The 16,177-nt window shown below is 41.9% G+C and overlaps 1 long non-coding RNA gene across 1 annotated transcript in view; it reads left to right on the top strand.

Moving 5' to 3' along the window:
• The window catches only part of LOC138488231 (uncharacterized), a 313,251-nt gene extending 297,830 nt beyond the window's left edge, over window positions 1-15,421 (top strand). The window contains exon 2 of the long non-coding RNA XR_011274615.1: window positions 7,562-15,421. This is a non-coding gene — a long non-coding RNA (uncharacterized lncRNA). The remainder of the gene's footprint in view (window positions 1-7,561) is intronic.
• The last annotated feature ends 756 nt before the right edge of the window (window positions 15,422-16,177 follow it).

The raw sequence follows: 16,177 nt of genomic DNA, 5'->3' as shown, positions 1-16,177 counted from the left end.
TGGCAACCCTGGCCGGAGATAACAGTAGTCACAGATGCCTCACTCACGGGGTGGGGAGCCCACGCCAACGACTTGACCATCAGCGGTCGTTGGTCTCCATCGGAGTCCAGACTACATATCAACCTGTTAGAGCTGAGAGCCATCAGACTTGCGCTGAAGGCGTTCCTGCCAGCTGTACAAGGGAAGAACGTCCTGATAATGACGGACAACAGGGTGGCCATGCATTACCTCAACAAAAGAGGAGGCGTAGGATCACTACCCCTGTGCAGAGAGGCGATGCAGCTCTGGTTTTGGGCAATCCAAGAAGGAATCTCTCTATCGGCAGTTCACCTAGCCGGAGAGAAGAACTTGACAGCGGACGCTCTGAGCAGGCAGAACACAGTCTCCCACGAGTGGGAGCTAGCTCAGGAAGTCCTTCAAGAGATCTTTGCCTTTGGGGAACCCCTCAGGTAGATCTGTTCGCCACCAGCATAAAAAGGAAATGCGACCTGTTCTGCTCAAGGGAATTTCCCCCGAGAGGAGCTCTGGGAGACGCGTTCATAGTGGACTGGGAGTTTCCGCTTCTGTACGCGTTCCCACCGGTCCCTGTCATTCCTCAAATGATCAGGAGGTTGAGAAGATTCCGGCGAACCATGATCCTAATTGCCCCGGGTTGGGCCAGGAGAACGTGGTACCTAGACTTGTCCATCTGCCCTCCAATTCGACTTCCACTCAGAGAGAACCTACTCTCACAGAAGGGAGGTCGGGTTCTCCATCCAGACATCAAAACCCTCAACCTTCACGCTTGGCTTCTGAAAGGCTGAGGTACAAGGATTGGGACCTCCCTGATGATGTTATGGAGGTGTTGCTTTCGGCAAGGAGGCCAGCAACAAAGTCTTTATACCGCTGCCGTTGGAACAGATTTTGCAGCTGGTGTAGAGAACAGAATATCGACCCTTTTTCATGTGGTACACCAATGGTTTTGTCCTTCCTACTATATTTGGCAAATTCAGGCCTTCAAGTTGGCACCATTAAGGGCTATCTCGCAGCGCTATCCATCTTTAAGCGTAATGCGGAAGAACCATCCTATTTCAAATTACCCTTGGTAATACAGTTTCTAAAGGGGTTAACCAATGTTTATCCCCCAAGACCATTCCAAGTTCTCCTATGGGATTTAAACTTGGTACTAACTTTCCTGATGGGCACACCTTTCGAACCTCTCCATTCTTGTTCGTTAAGATTCCTTACCCTTAAAACTGTTTTATTAATAGCACTTACATCTGCTAGAAGGGTGAGCGAATTACAAGCTCTTTCTTGTAAACCCCCTCACACAATATTTCACAAAGACAAAGTTGTCCTGCAAGTGAAGCCTAATTTCCTCCCAAAGGTGGTTTCTGAATTCCATACACTCAGAAGATTACCCTACCATCTTTCTATCCTCCTCCTCACCCGGGGAAAGAGGAAGAGAGGTTAGACAGGCTAGACCCTAGGAGGGCTTTAAGTTTTTACATCAGTAGACTAGCCAGGATAAGACAGGCAGACCAGCTGTTTGTAGGTTACGCAGGTCACAAGCTGGGGTTACCAATAACTAAGCAGACCATTTCCAGATGGATCATTCTAGCCATTCTGGAATGTTATAAACTGGCAGGGAAAGAGCCCCCTCAAAACCTTAGGGCTCATTCGACCAGAGGTATTGCAGCTTCATCGGCCCTCAAAAGAGGCGTGCCGGTTAAAGACATCTGTGCGGCCGCTACATGGTCGTCTGTCCATACCTTTACACGTTTTTACAATTTGGATTCCTCCTCCAGTCAAGAGACTAGGTTTGGAAGGGCTGTACTGCATTCTATTCATCAATAGAAGACAGCGTGAAGTCAGTACTCCCTCCTCCAATAATAGAATACTGCTATGGGAGCCTATCTAAAATGAGGAATACGTCGGAGGACACAATCCCTTCGAAGAACAAGTTACTTCTTACCTTGTAACGTTCTTTCGACGGGATGTTCCTCCGACGTATTCCTCATCGACCCTCCCATCCATCCCCGCAGTTCTACTTCCCTTGTTGTTGCAGCTTACGCTCCTTCAGGGTGATTAGTTTAGTCCAGAAAGTATTATTGTGGGCTACAAAACAGAACTGAGCAACGGACGCTGCGCGCGGCCTTTACGTCGATACGGCGGCTGTCGAGGGACATCGACTCGGAGGACGTCGACGCGCAGCGCCCTCTAGAGAGAAAAACTTTTCTGAGGCCAGCAGAGCTGGAAGGAGATATCTAAGATGAGGAATACGTCGGAGGAACATCCCGTCGAAAGAACGTTACAAGGTAACTTGTTCTTCTGTTCTAGACCCCTTCGTAACAGTTCACAAAGATAAGGTGGTTCTACGCACACACCCAAGGTTTGCAACGAAATTCATCTCGAAATTCCATGTAAACCAGTCAATAGAACTACCAACGTTCTTTGAAAACCCTTCCAACTTGGGAGAAAAAAGTCTGCATACACTGGATGTACGCAGAGCTGCCATGTTCTACATGGAAAGAACCAGGCCACTGAGAAAGACTAATTAGTTCTTTGTCTCGGTGGCAGCAGGAAGAGAAGGAGATGCAGTCTCAAAGTCCACTATATCTAGATGGATTGTTCAATGCATCACTCTCTGTTACACTCTTGCTAAGAGATAACTACCCTTCAAGCCAAGAGCACATTCTACTCGAGGCACTGGGGCTTCCATAGCTTTCATTGCAAATGTTCCCCTTGAGTCCATCTGCAAAGCGACTATCTGGAGTTCTGTGCAGACCTTTACAAAACACTACTGTCTAGATGCACACTCTAGATCTGACTCCCAGGTGGGACAGGCAGTATTAAGACATCTTTTCTCTACTGTTCCTTCTCATAACCCACGCCAACTCTGGGTACTGCTCGCTAGTCTCTGCACAGCATGTGATTCTAAGCAGATTAACAAACATCAGAAGACAATGCATTACTTACCGTAAAAGCATTTCTGATGGTTGTATCTGCTTAGATTCACATGCGCCCACCCTTCCTCCCCGCTCGGATGGAAGGAACATAGATATCTTTCTACATCTCTCTTTTCTGTACTCACTCACTGACGTATAAAAGGCTCCCTCAGGGCAGAAAAAATACAAACGGAGGGAGCTCGACGCGTGAGGGATTGTGGGTACAACGCACGTCACTATAGGGATAGTGTTACAGACACGCCTTGTCGACGTCCCCTTTTCGACTACGAAAAACAAAATGCAATACTCCGCAGTGACCACTGGATGTCGGACCTATGCACAGCATGTGAATGTAAGCAGATACAACTATCAGAAATGCTTTTACGGTAAGTAATGCATTGTCATATACTTGCTTCTACCCGCCGCTTGTGTTTTTTTTTAGGCATATGTTTGTATATAGTCGCACATATATTTGCTCTTTTTCTGCTATATTGTATAAATTCTTGCCAAATACTGTAAACAAGCTTAAGTTGTCATGAAAACTGTTGCACTCGGCTACCCCTGGGTTTGGCGCGCATTACCAAATAATAAAACAAACAAAATGCCATTAAGAGACTAGACTCACCTAGTTCAACCCTGAAATAAAAGATGATGAGAAAACACTATTTTGGCCTGAATGGTTCTTGGGAGGTGTGCAGTGGATCGGGGACCTCAGATATGACAAATGGCTGACCCTGAGTCACGTTCAGGATACGTGGGAAATTCCTAATTGTACACAACATGATTATCAAAGGCTTAAAAGAGCTATTGGAGAAATTCAGTCTAAAGAGGCAACGGATTTTGTAGCCCTAAATGCAATGGAAAAACAGAAGGTGGTGGGCCTGCGAGTAGATACTATTAACTCATTGTCTAAATCTAAGGATAACAGATCACTAATGGAAGAATGGACTAGGAGATTATCATGTGAAATGACACCGGAAAGATGGAAGAATATATTGATGAATGTTTGCCTGTCTACAGTGAGTTTAAGCCTGAATAGGGTCTATTGGACTCCTGAGGGATTACACGAGAGAGGACTGTTTGATACGAATGACTGTTGGGGATGTTTTCACAGAATGGGCACTTTGGAACACATGCTTTGGGAGTGTGAGAGCGAGTAATTGCTGTGGTAGACTATATCATTTTTAACAATGTATTAGGGCAGACCTTGGATTATGATTTTAATACTTTAATTCTCAGTGATGATGAGCTGAATGATCTACGAACTTCGCAACGTAAATGGCTATTTAGAGGTGCCTCATTGGCCAAAAAACTAATATTGAGAGGATGGAAATTGAGACGATCCCCGGAAGTAGATGTTTGGATGGATGAAATGTTGAAATTGGCAGATATGTAAAGGCTGATGTATCAAAGAAAGGAAAAAAAGTATTTTTTGAAAAAATATGGGGTAGTTTCCTGGACATGTATTAGATCTGTTTGAAACAGCCTGTGGTAAATTATTATTGTTGCCTTTTTTGCGGGGGCGGGAGGGGGGGTTAAGAGATGTGTAGTTATAATAATGGTTTATGTGAAATGTTTGTAAATTTATAAAATGTCAATACAAAATAAATTTAAAAGCTTTAACTTGTCACAGCTTTAAGTGCAACGGTGACTGCTGGGGTTCGGCCCTATGCCGACTCAAGCAGCAGACATTGTGACGTCACAACAGAAGCATAATAATCAGTAGTTGTGATGTCATTTTCTAATAAAGGTCAGTTGTGATGTCACAACTAGCCTGTAATAAGGAACATTATTTCTAGGCTTTTATACAGATATTGCAGGCTGACATGTATTACATGAATAGTGTACTCATTTTATTTTTAGTTTGTTTAAAGCATCGCCCTAACACAGTGGTATTCAAACTGTGGGTCGCGACCCCCTAGGGGTCCGCGGGTGCATCCCAGGGGGGCCCTGAGAGCTCAGCATGAAAATTTTTTTTTTTTATTTTTTTTTATTTTTTAGATTGGAAGAAATGGGCAGGGGTGGCCCACATGGGCGGGCTGAAGCATGAAACTGTCTCAGGCAACAATGAAAAAGTGGCCCACAGTTGTAAATGGATATTCATTCCTTTAGTCACAGACTGGGCCTCATTACTACTATGGCGGACCAGTAACAACAATAGTACCCAAAGGGGTGCTTTGTGTTAAAATGTAAGTAAATTGTGATATATTCAGCAACAATGGTCAACATTACTAACTGCATAGTGGCCCCTCACCCATTATGGAGGAGCTAAGGAGCCAGCCCAGTGAAACAGTGAGCACTCCCTCAGCTGCTTTATCCAGCTAATGGAGTGCTCCTGGGCTGGCTGAACTGTCAAAGGGAAACACTGTTTCCCTTTGACAGTTCAGTTTAGTTCCCCAGCCGCACATGCTCACTGAGCCATGCAAGTGCTGGGGCGTTTTGCTTCGCCAGCATTGCATAGCTCATTGGAAATGCTGGCTGGGGCACTGCATGTCTGTATGTCCGAGGGGGAGCTCCTGCGCCTCCTCGCACATACGGACAGAGCAGCTGGAGCAGCACCCACACACAGGCCAATGCAGAAGGTACGTTTATGTTCATTGTTTTTATTTAAACATGTGTATGGATGCGTTATGAGTGAGTGTATGGTGATGGATGCTCATGTGAATGATAGAGTGATTGCTGTATGAATGTGCAGCGCCTTGCATATACACATAATTATGTTCATTGTGTTAGGACCAGTGGGGCCCAGGGGACAGGGATGGTATCTTTTTACCGGACATCTATCATTCAAAACCCTCTGCCTTGTCCACAAGGCTTTCTGGGGCCTCGGTCCAAAATACCTTCAGCTATTCCTCCGCAAATACCTCCCCTCTCGAGCTCTTCACTCCTCTACCTCCAACTCCCTCAGGGTCAGTCGTTTATCAAAGAAACGAGCTGGGGGTAGATCTCCGTCTTCGGCTGGGGCCTCCCTCTGGAACAGCGCCCTGCCACTCTAAAACTTGAGGAGAACCATCTTTCTTCCTGCACTTATCAGACCTACCCTGTCTGCTGCCTTAAACGTAGCACTTGCAAATTGCTGGCTGCACTACCACTGTTTGTTGCCTTTATTATTTATTTATTGTTATTTATCTGTTTCTCCTCTGCTTCGCACTTTCCACTTCTCCCCCCTTCCATGCACTTTTCCCCTCACACTTACGCATTCTCAATGTCACTGGGCCTAGTAAGATCGCTGTTTTATACTCCTCTGTTCCCCTCCCTTGCCTTGTCACGCTCTGAAACACTTGTGTACGAGCGCGATAGAAATAAAATATCAATGCCTGCCCCCTGGACTCCCAGCAACAATTGCAAACTGTTTGGCTATTTACCCATTTTTTGTTAAAAGTATGCTCTACAATGCAACATTTTAACCTATTATTTAAAAAAAAATTCACAGGGGGAAACCCCCCCGAACCTCCCCTTAATGCCCCTCCACTTAAAAAAGATTCACCAGCCGCCACTGGCCCTCAGACTGTGTTGGGAACGGGATGGGGGAACCGAGGGACTATGGTGGGAGCACAATGGGCGGGAACCATGGGATAGTGATGGGAGCAGAGTGGGGAGAGCCCTGGGTGTGTGATGGGGTGGGGAGAGACCAGCGACTGGGTAGGAGTGGGATGAGGGAGCCCAGCGACTTTGATGGGAGCAGGTGACGGCGCGCAATATATACTGTCCATTTGGCATTTCTGGGGGGTCCCGACCTGCCCAAATTTTGCTCGGGGGGGCCCTGGCCAAAAAAGTTTGAAGACCACTGCCCTAACACAAGAGCAGCAAAACGCTGTACAGGGTGTGGGTAGCCAGCATTTGGGCTGGTATCTTGTAACAGTAGCGCAGCACTGAGAGTTGCGGTCTGCGTCAGTCTGTACATCCATTGGGATTAGTCCCTTCTCATGTGTTGTTGAAAAAGCCACTTCTTGAGAGATTGTGCAATTGGAGAATTTTGGGGACATTCCGAGCTGGTACTGGGATAGAGTATGAAAGGGTGGGTGTGACACAAGAACGTTTTTGTCCGTCCTCTTTGTGGGCGAGTTGTGATTCGTAGCCATTGGTGGATTTGCAGAGAGAGGGGCGCATGTGCCACCAGATATGTGGAGCTTAGCTGTCAGGTAGGCTGGTGTGCTACTCGTGACTGCTTTGATCAATGCAGTCTTGAACAGTATCCTGGAATGGAGACCAAGCTAATGTAATAAGTCTAGGAGAGTGGTGATTTGGTCAAATTTCCGCACACCTGTAATAAAACTCATCTTCTCAAAGAGATCCATATCTGAAGGGTAGGTTCGGAAATTGTAGTTGTGTTGCTCTTGCCAGTTTTTAGAATGACACGTACATTGCCTGAAATAGAAAAATAAATGTACTAAATCAAAGCCTGTTGTCAGATCAGCTGAAAAATGATGCCGGTTTTGGGAAGTTAGTTGGGCATGCTACATATGATATGTAGCTGACGGTATCATTTTGCACATGTACTAATTGTGTTAAATACTGAAATAAAAATGTATCAAATAATTTAGGTTTAAGATCAATCCTACTTATTCTAAGCAAAGTGTAGTAAAGCTGATGCACGCAGTTTAACTTTTTTTAAAATTTTGTTTGTTTTACAGATTTCCACAAGACAGCACCCTACGTAGTCACTGGAAGTGTAGATCAAACTGTGAAAGTGTGGGAGTGCCGTTGATTGAATTCACGTTGAAGCCTCGCACACAATCACCTTTCCTCTTGATGCACTCAGATACCATGGTTACCCATTGAGCTCTGTTTAAATAACTATTGTCCTTTCATGTAAATTATTCTGGATGTAGATTGAGCTTCTTAAATGTTACACACAAGTATTCATGCATGGTGAAACCAAATTGTATACTGTAAATTTATACGTTGTCTAGAATTACCATAGATTAAGAAATGTGGGCTGCTTTGGTCAATTCAGACCTAAGAAGGCAGGTTTGTTAGCTGAAACGAGGGCACTAAAACTAACCAATTTACGGTCATTCTGTACGCCAGTCTATTGAGACTTGAAAGATTGCACTTGTTCTCCTATGACAAATTATATATAAAGCCTTTCATTTTGATTTTTCAGAATCTTGTTACTAGACTGTATTTAAACTATTGCAAAGTTTTCAAGATGCATATGACAACGAACTCATACATCTGGTTTACCCAACTGTTATGATTGATCTGGGGTGATGATCGTGCTACCCACATTTGTATGACAATTATTTACATTTTTGCACAAACTAAAAACACGTTTTAGGTTCACACAATCCTTGTATTTTTTTCAACCCATTAATCTATTCTTATTGAAGATGGTTCAAGAATTTGGTGCAAGCCATACCTTCACTTAAAGCTCCCTTCTTTTAATGAAAGAAACCATTGACAAGATTGTAATGGTGCAACTGATCTCTCCCAGTTGATAATGCGCAGTGCCTCATTTCATTAATACTTTTTATTGTAGTTAATTGGGGCGTGCAGCACCCCAAATATGTGATGTCGGGGTTATGTTGATATGTTGTGCCCCACTTTTGGAATCGTGCGGAACCTATGGAATACTACTTAAAGGTTGTGCATAACTGGGATTAATAAAGTTAACATCAAATATTAACATTTTGCAGATCTATCTTTGGCGAGAAAAAAAACGGTGTGCTCTGCATTGAATCTTTGATGGGCCTCTTAAAATGGCCTATTGAAAATGTAGAAATGTTTTAGTTGGTGCAAAATCGTCTGAGTGAAAAGGAAAGCTAAAAAAAACAATTGGTACTTGAAGTGGTGTGTGAAAATGCGACCAGTTGTGTGGCGTGTCCTTTGTAACCAGTTATACAGATTTGGTAAACTTACACATAGCTATATCATCACATTTTGGCCTCAAATGAGTTAAGTGGTAATATGTTTTAAGTATTACTTTATATTCGCAGGTTTGATGTCTGAAAATAACCGTTCAATTCACAACTTTAAACATTGTCAGCTACATCCCATCAGACATTGTTATACAGTAGTTTGGTCATTTTGCGTTTCCCGCCTTGGAGCCAACCCATATATTTACTGCCCTACAGTGGCAGAATTATCAAAATAACTCATAGAAGGCGAAGAATGTCATAGCATAAATGCCCATTCCTTCCCAAGTGCAAACGCCTTTATGATGCTGCATGTTATGGTGGCAAACCATTTATTTTTGCATGGCAAAACGACTTCCTATGCAGTTTCATTTCTGTCCTCGTAATCTGTTCTTTCAGTTGGTATGTGTTTTATCAAGACTGCTAGTTGCTGTCTCGTCACACCACTGCATTTTTCTCCATTTAACGTTACTGCTCTTGCTCTCGGCCTTGCCATTTGAGCCCTGGATCCAAACAATGGATACTTAGCAATAAGTTGTGTTTATCCGAACAGAACTTAGTGTATCTGGTGTCTTCCACTCCTAACATCCAACGAGTCAAGGCTTTGTATGATGGTTTCTCTGTGCACTCTTGATGCACACAAAGAGGTTGACTGATCCTTCCGTTCCATCCACTAATAAGATGCACGTGCACGTACGATTGGTCTTGCTGTCGGCTATGAACCCATGCCCTAATTAATGCAGTTCCCAGGTTCAGTACCAACCACCTCTGCATTATACACTGAGTAGTTATGCTCCACAATAAGGGTGTTTGCTAGATTCCAGTGGCTAATTGCCAATTCTAACCTAGTCCATCAAGCTATGTCTAGCTTCTGCTTCTAGGTGGTTGCTGGAAACAAGGCCTGGCTTGCTTGCCTTGAGATTTGAGGTTTAGTATGGCACTGTTTTTCTTTGCTCATAGCATATCCATTCCGGGATGGCATCATTGTAAAATATGCTCTGCTGAACACCCTCGTGGTAATGATTTTCTTGCAGTATTCCAGGAATCATTGTTTCTTGGTACCACAATTGAAACACCTCAACATCTGTATAGAGGAGTTATCACTAACCTTAAATACCTTCATGATATAATTGTAGGATTGAGACGTCATATATGCTTAGATGAACCAGCCCATGTTATTTTGAATTTGGAAGTGCTGGGTTCAATGCCTGAGTGATTCTTTCAGAACGTCCTACTTGGTTGACTGGTTTTGAAGAACTGTAGTGTGGCTCATTAGGGATTCCATTTGGGAACCATTCCAGGGTGCATGTGAATACTCGCTAATACTCATATTGTTTGTTCCACCTACAAGTGGCTGAGAAATGATTATGCCGGTTCTGAAAGGTTTTATGAAAACACTTTGCCCGAAAATGTAAGGGTGCCACCAGTTGTCAGTACTGAAATAGTTTTCATCTCTTCTTTCGTTGGAGAAATTTCTCTTCTTTAGAAACGCTCATTGTGACAAGACACTTTTATTCCTTCTGAAATCAACATTTTCTTTCAGGGATATTCACAGAATAACCAAGTACTCTGCCATTTGGTTTTTCTACAATCCTCTGCATAGAACAAATTAATGTCTTTCCTTCTAAGTGTAACTCTGGTAAAGTCTTATCCTGAATGAAAACATCAAACTAATACATCAAACCAAGGCATTTTCGTCACTGCAGTAACTCATGCCCACATTTAAAAGAGAGCAAATGCAGAGTTCCTCTTGAGTTATAGTTCTCTAATCACTTTATAATCCTGAAGCCAGATTCATCCTCCTTCCCCTCCCCCCGCTCCCTCCTTGGCATTTGCAGGATGCTGCATGAAGTCTTCTACTACGTTTTCTTTTTATCGCTAAGGCAGATGTGGTCTCTGGAAAAGATTCATGGTTCTAGGTCTCGAAGATGGGCATTTATGGAGCTCTGGTTAACTGTTCCTGAGTGGCTAAATTCCTGTATTCCATATCTTACAACATTGAATGGATATGCGCAGATTGTGCTTCTTCTAGCATTCAATTGTAATGAAACAGTATATTGATGCTTCCTCTAAATGTATGCTTCAATGTAATCTGGTGAAAATCTGGGGGAGCGAACGGTCTTTAATATGTCAAGACATTTCTGCCTAGTTAATTTTTGTTGGAGACCCAGTTTACCATTTTCTAGGGTTTTATTTTTGTGTAGCTTCAGATTTACACCAGGGTTAAGAATATCATGGTGGCTATTGCTTTGCTTCCCTGCTTGCTTGCTCATGTTAGCGTTCTAGGGATTACAGTGTGTGCCTTGCAATGGAAGCCCTTTCTTTAGTCAACCAGAGGAAACCTATTAGTTTCGAATCAGTGCCTGAATATGTTGGCCATATTTGAACCAGTCAACCTTGGTTTTTCCCTTTCCTAACAGCTAACTATTGCTCATTTGTGGAAGTGAACTTTGGTGGTTCGAGTGCTTTCTATGCCCAGTGGTTTTCTATATTTATGTAGTTACACATACATGTCTGAGAATATCGGTCATTCAACTTGCTTCTCCCAATTGTTCAAAGTGAACCCTGAAGCCAAACCCTTGGCTTGTATTGCAAAGCTCAATACTTCCTCTTTCCGGTAGCTGTCCTATGTCCTCACCTCCTATGAAATGGTGACGAAGGATGCTTTTGAGATTGGATATGAATTCCTGCTTTCATTTGAGGATTTACACCTTTTGGTTGCGAGCAGTACTGTTTTCAGATCGCTTGAAGCTGAGGGGTGGCTATTATGCCTTTTTGGTAGTAGAAATATATCTTTACACGTGAAAAGCATCTTCTGCTTTGCTTGCCTTTTCACCTCACATCGAGTACTTTGCTCCATCCCTGCAGGACCAATTTGTTCAACCTATATGATGCTATGACGGATCAAGAAGGAATACGCCCAGGCCCCCCAATAAGGTGTCTACATAGAAATTGATCATTATGAATTGGAGTATATTTTCTGTCAATGGTCTTACTTTTTTGGTGGGTTATTTCTTTGATTGAAGGAATTCACTAATTTAGGACGTATAGTCCAAATGTATACTTTTTATTATCTATGCTTAAGGAAAATCGCCTTTGCAGCCTTCTCTAATTCAGCGACAGTAAGCCGGTTTGAAAACTCCAGTTTTGTGTCCATGACACTGGGACCAAATCTGTTATGCTCATCTTTCAAAAGTGCCCTCTCTAATATGAAAGGCGTGGGATTTTTGGGTTTTTTTAAAACATTTTTGGTCAATTGAACCATCAAGGAGAACTGTGAAGCCAAACTGATTGATCTTAGTAAATGCATCCTCGACTTTGTGATGTGCTGATTGTAGGGTTGTCTTGTTGGAATGTTTTGCTATTACTTTTGCCTCAAACACTGTGTGAAATCACTTCTGAACATTAAATAATATACATTTGGAGTCAGAGGAGCATGATGAATAGTTTTGCCATTTGTAGGTTTTCAGATGAAACCTAAATCTAAAGGAGTACTTGATAACACAGAAGACACTACCTAAATGCCTTTCTCTAGCAATTTAAGGATGGCTTTTTGCTGGAATTGTTTTTTGACTTGCCTGCGATTTTTGTTCACGATAACGCACAGCACATCATTTTGTTATTTGGTTATTTTGCTGATCAACTGCAAGTTCTAGAACTATATCTGTTATGACAAACTGTAGGGCTGACTACTAAAGCCCAGTTTGGTCCTGCCCATGTATTAGACTGCTTTGTCTAAAAACTAAACATAGTCACGGACTTGCTATTCTATTCGTAATGAGAATTCTGGAATGGAATCTTATGTGAAAGAAATAGCGACTAAGACTAGTAAGCAGTATTCACTCCATGAGAGGCTCTTAAAAAAAAAAAAGAAATCCCACAATCCCCGTATATGAATAGTTCAATCTGCTGGCCAGAATGGCTAAAACTGGAGTGTGTAGGGCATGGATAGTACACGCTTTAGCTTTCTTTTTTAATCATGTCAGAGGTTGTACACTGCTTTATTAATTAATACATAAAAAGTATGGGTCTATGTTTAGAAAGGTTAATCTTTTATTAACGATATTTCTTTCTTTGCTATTACACAAGTTGGGATTCCCATACACCAGCAATTGAACAGTAAATAGATTAACGTTTTGGGGAAAAAAGATACTCTGTATCCCATTAAAATGTTTTTCCATTCGGGAACATTCACAGGGCAAAAGACAAATTCCTCAGCGTATAAAGCCTCAATTTGTAGTATCAATCTGACATTTTAACCTAAAAAACAGTATCCGTTTTTTAATTCACTGTGTATGGTATGGCGAAGTCGAAAATGAACATTCTGGACGCCTTTATATATGTTTCCCACTATTGCCTTAAAAAGGGATCTCTGCGCAAAAATGGTTCTCACTGGATTTGGACCCTCCATCTCTGTGCCTGGCTTCCACAGCAACCTACCAAAAACGGGGATGCTGTACTTTGTTCACCATTAAATACTTGGTTTAAAAACACACTGCAGGCCTAGTAGTGCTTTTTAACAGAATTAATAGCAAAAAATTAAACTATTTGAGTGTCAGACTTTATTTTAGAGCTTAATATAATGGACAATAGTTAAATTAGTGGTCATTAATGGAATTAGGTTCGAAGTTCTCTTTCTGGCACAGGAAATATTCACAGCTTTCTTGTGCCTTTCTTTATTATTCCTTTCGTAGTATGTGTGCCCCACAGAGGAAGAACTAAACTTTAGGAGGGTCATTTCCTTTGTCATACTTGGAAGACAAGCACCGGGTTGGTGGACTGTACTAGCTGATAGCACACAAGCCAAAGTTACTGCTCATACTTTTACTGAGTTCTCATGCGCTGCTACGGCCCTCCCAGTCGTTGTCTGTCACACATTAGCATAGTGGCACAAGCATCTAGAGAGCTGATGCTGAAGGCGCGCCTTTGTTTTCTAAACTCTTCATAAATGTGAACTGTTTTAGAAAAGCGGTCCAAATGGCTGCCAAAGTTTCAGAGGAGACTTTGCAGAGGGTAAGCACTTTTATTCTGTAATTAAAGAGCAAGCAGGAGGCGAGTGCTGGAATCTGGAATGAACGTAAGCTTCTATCTGCAGGTCGACCTCGAATTGCAGGCAACCGCATTTGGTTTCCGTGCCATTGCCAGGTTTTGGTTAATCTGTCTTCAGTCTCTACTGTGCTGGTCAGAATTTTGCGCACACCACTTAATTCAAATCTTATGTTGAATTTTGTCAAGGACTTAAGTGATTGGAAAATGTGTTGTGTACAAGAGCATTAGGGATGGGTATATTAGCGATAGTTAATATTTTTTTTAAAAAAGTGTCTTCATTAGGCCGTTTCCAGAGCAAAACAAAGCTGCACTGTTATTGCCATCTACCTTATGCGTTTTCTTTACTACTTTAATTCGCCTTTTCTGAACACTGAACTGCTTGCTTTCTGGTTTGGTAATGAATGAAGTCTGTGTTGAAATTCATTTCTTCTGTGTTGAAATTCATTTCTTCTGTGTTGTTCATTGGATTGGATATGGAAAATCTAGAAATACTAGCACTAGCAACTTCAGGTACTAGCTGGGGAAAAAAATGTAATTTCATGTGAACTGTTACCGTGCTGCACATTACATATCACCTAAGTTCGTTCCTGCCCATGCCGATTGCTATGCTTGAAAGCAAGCAAATGAACAAAAAACGAAATTGTTGATGCTTTTATTGAATTGTGCACTTTAGAAGTTTAAGCCGTCCTTAGTTTTGTATGGTGTCATCAATGAGGTGCCCGAGGCACTAATCATAAATAGTTGCTAGCAAACTGTCCTATGGCCCACGGATTACTATAGTATTTTGAGACCGTCGACTATAGATGCACCAAGGCCAGTCTTATAATTGTCATATCCCGTTTCCCTTTTTGTTTTTGTGAACTGACTGCTTGCTAGTATTCGTAATGTACCTTTTTTTCACAAAAACGTAATTAAATTTATTTTTCTATTTCTATTGAAAAGTCGGGGTTTGCTAATTTTTAAATGACACACAATGTTCTTTTTTGTTTTAAATAGTTGAATTGTATGAAAGAGAAGGGCACATAAACATATTTCTACTAATGTAAAAAAAAAATCAAGTTCATTAAAAACGAACTGGTACGCTTTACTTTATTTTCAGCTGAAGAGAGATCTGCAATTAAAGAGGGTGCAAAAGTTTTGTGTTGGTGGGGGACGTAGAAACCAATGGATTTACAAGTCATAACTCTTTTTAACCGGTCCTACCTGGGGTTTTTATCTTTCCACTGTATCATGTGAGTTTCTGCATTCTCGATTTGCCTTTTTGGGGTATTCCCCATTTCAAAAAGACATTAAGCTACTGGTCCTCAAGTTGGATAGACGGACACTGACATGAAGATGAACGGCAATTTCTTAAACACTTTGAAAGTTTGCTGTTGGGTGGAAACAGTTACCTGATTGTAGGAGTTAATTGAAGATATTGACTCAAGTTCAAAAAGTATCAGTAAAGGAATGTATATAATACTGCTCTGTGTTTTACAGTAAGATTTGTTGCTCTGAGACTGTGTTAAATAAAATGTATTCGTTTTCTGCCTATTACAAAAATCCTATTGTACCAATTGGTAAACTATTAAATGCATATAAAACCGAGTGTGTTTCATTTTTTGCAAATGATAGCTTTCATATTGACAAGTTTTGTCCCCTCTTGTATTTCCCATTCTTTGTGCTTTTGTTCTTAACCTTGAAACGTAATCCAGTAGCTTAATTTCTTGCTCTTCCTTCTCTCCACATGGTTGGAATCCTATTGTAAACCAGCTCAAAACTATTTTAAAAAGGCTGTCCCTCGCTCACCAACAGTCATTACGTTTTTAGTTTGGGCTGTTAGATAAAGCACCACCTCTAAGCCAAAATGATTGCATTAGAGTACAAATGGTGAGAAATGGTAATTGGGAGGGTCTCGAAGTCTGTAGGTGTTTGGTTATTTGACTGCCCATGGTCATGCTAATCCCTATGGCCATTCCCAACCAGTTTTGCCACCTCCAACAGCAGCTCTTTGAGCGCAAAGTTTGACGGTAAGGCCTGACTAAAGCAAGCTCAAAGTGGCTGCCAGTATTTTTTCAAAAGTCTTCTGAGAGTTCATGACTTAATTGGAGTTGTAAATGTGCTGTTGGTGCAATAAAAATGTTTTAACCAGACCTGCCTCCAGCCACTCGATTTATAAGCACTATGCATGTCATTCAGTCATGTTGAAAAAGAAGTATTGTCAAAGCCAACAGTTTTGGCTTGTATGTTTGTATTAGGCATTTACTAGGCACTGCTATTGGATGCCCAGGTACTCAACATTTTGCACCTACTACCATCAATATCCAGTTAATACCACTATGGCAGTGCCTTTCCCATACGTAC

Source organism: Ambystoma mexicanum, chromosome 9 (genome assembly GCF_040938575.1).
Source record: "Ambystoma mexicanum isolate Mex_15411 chromosome 9, UKY_AmexF1_1, whole genome shotgun sequence".
Classification (NCBI taxonomy): Eukaryota; Metazoa; Chordata; class Amphibia; order Caudata; family Ambystomatidae; genus Ambystoma; species Ambystoma mexicanum.
This window is presented reverse-complemented; position numbering and strand designations above follow the sequence as displayed.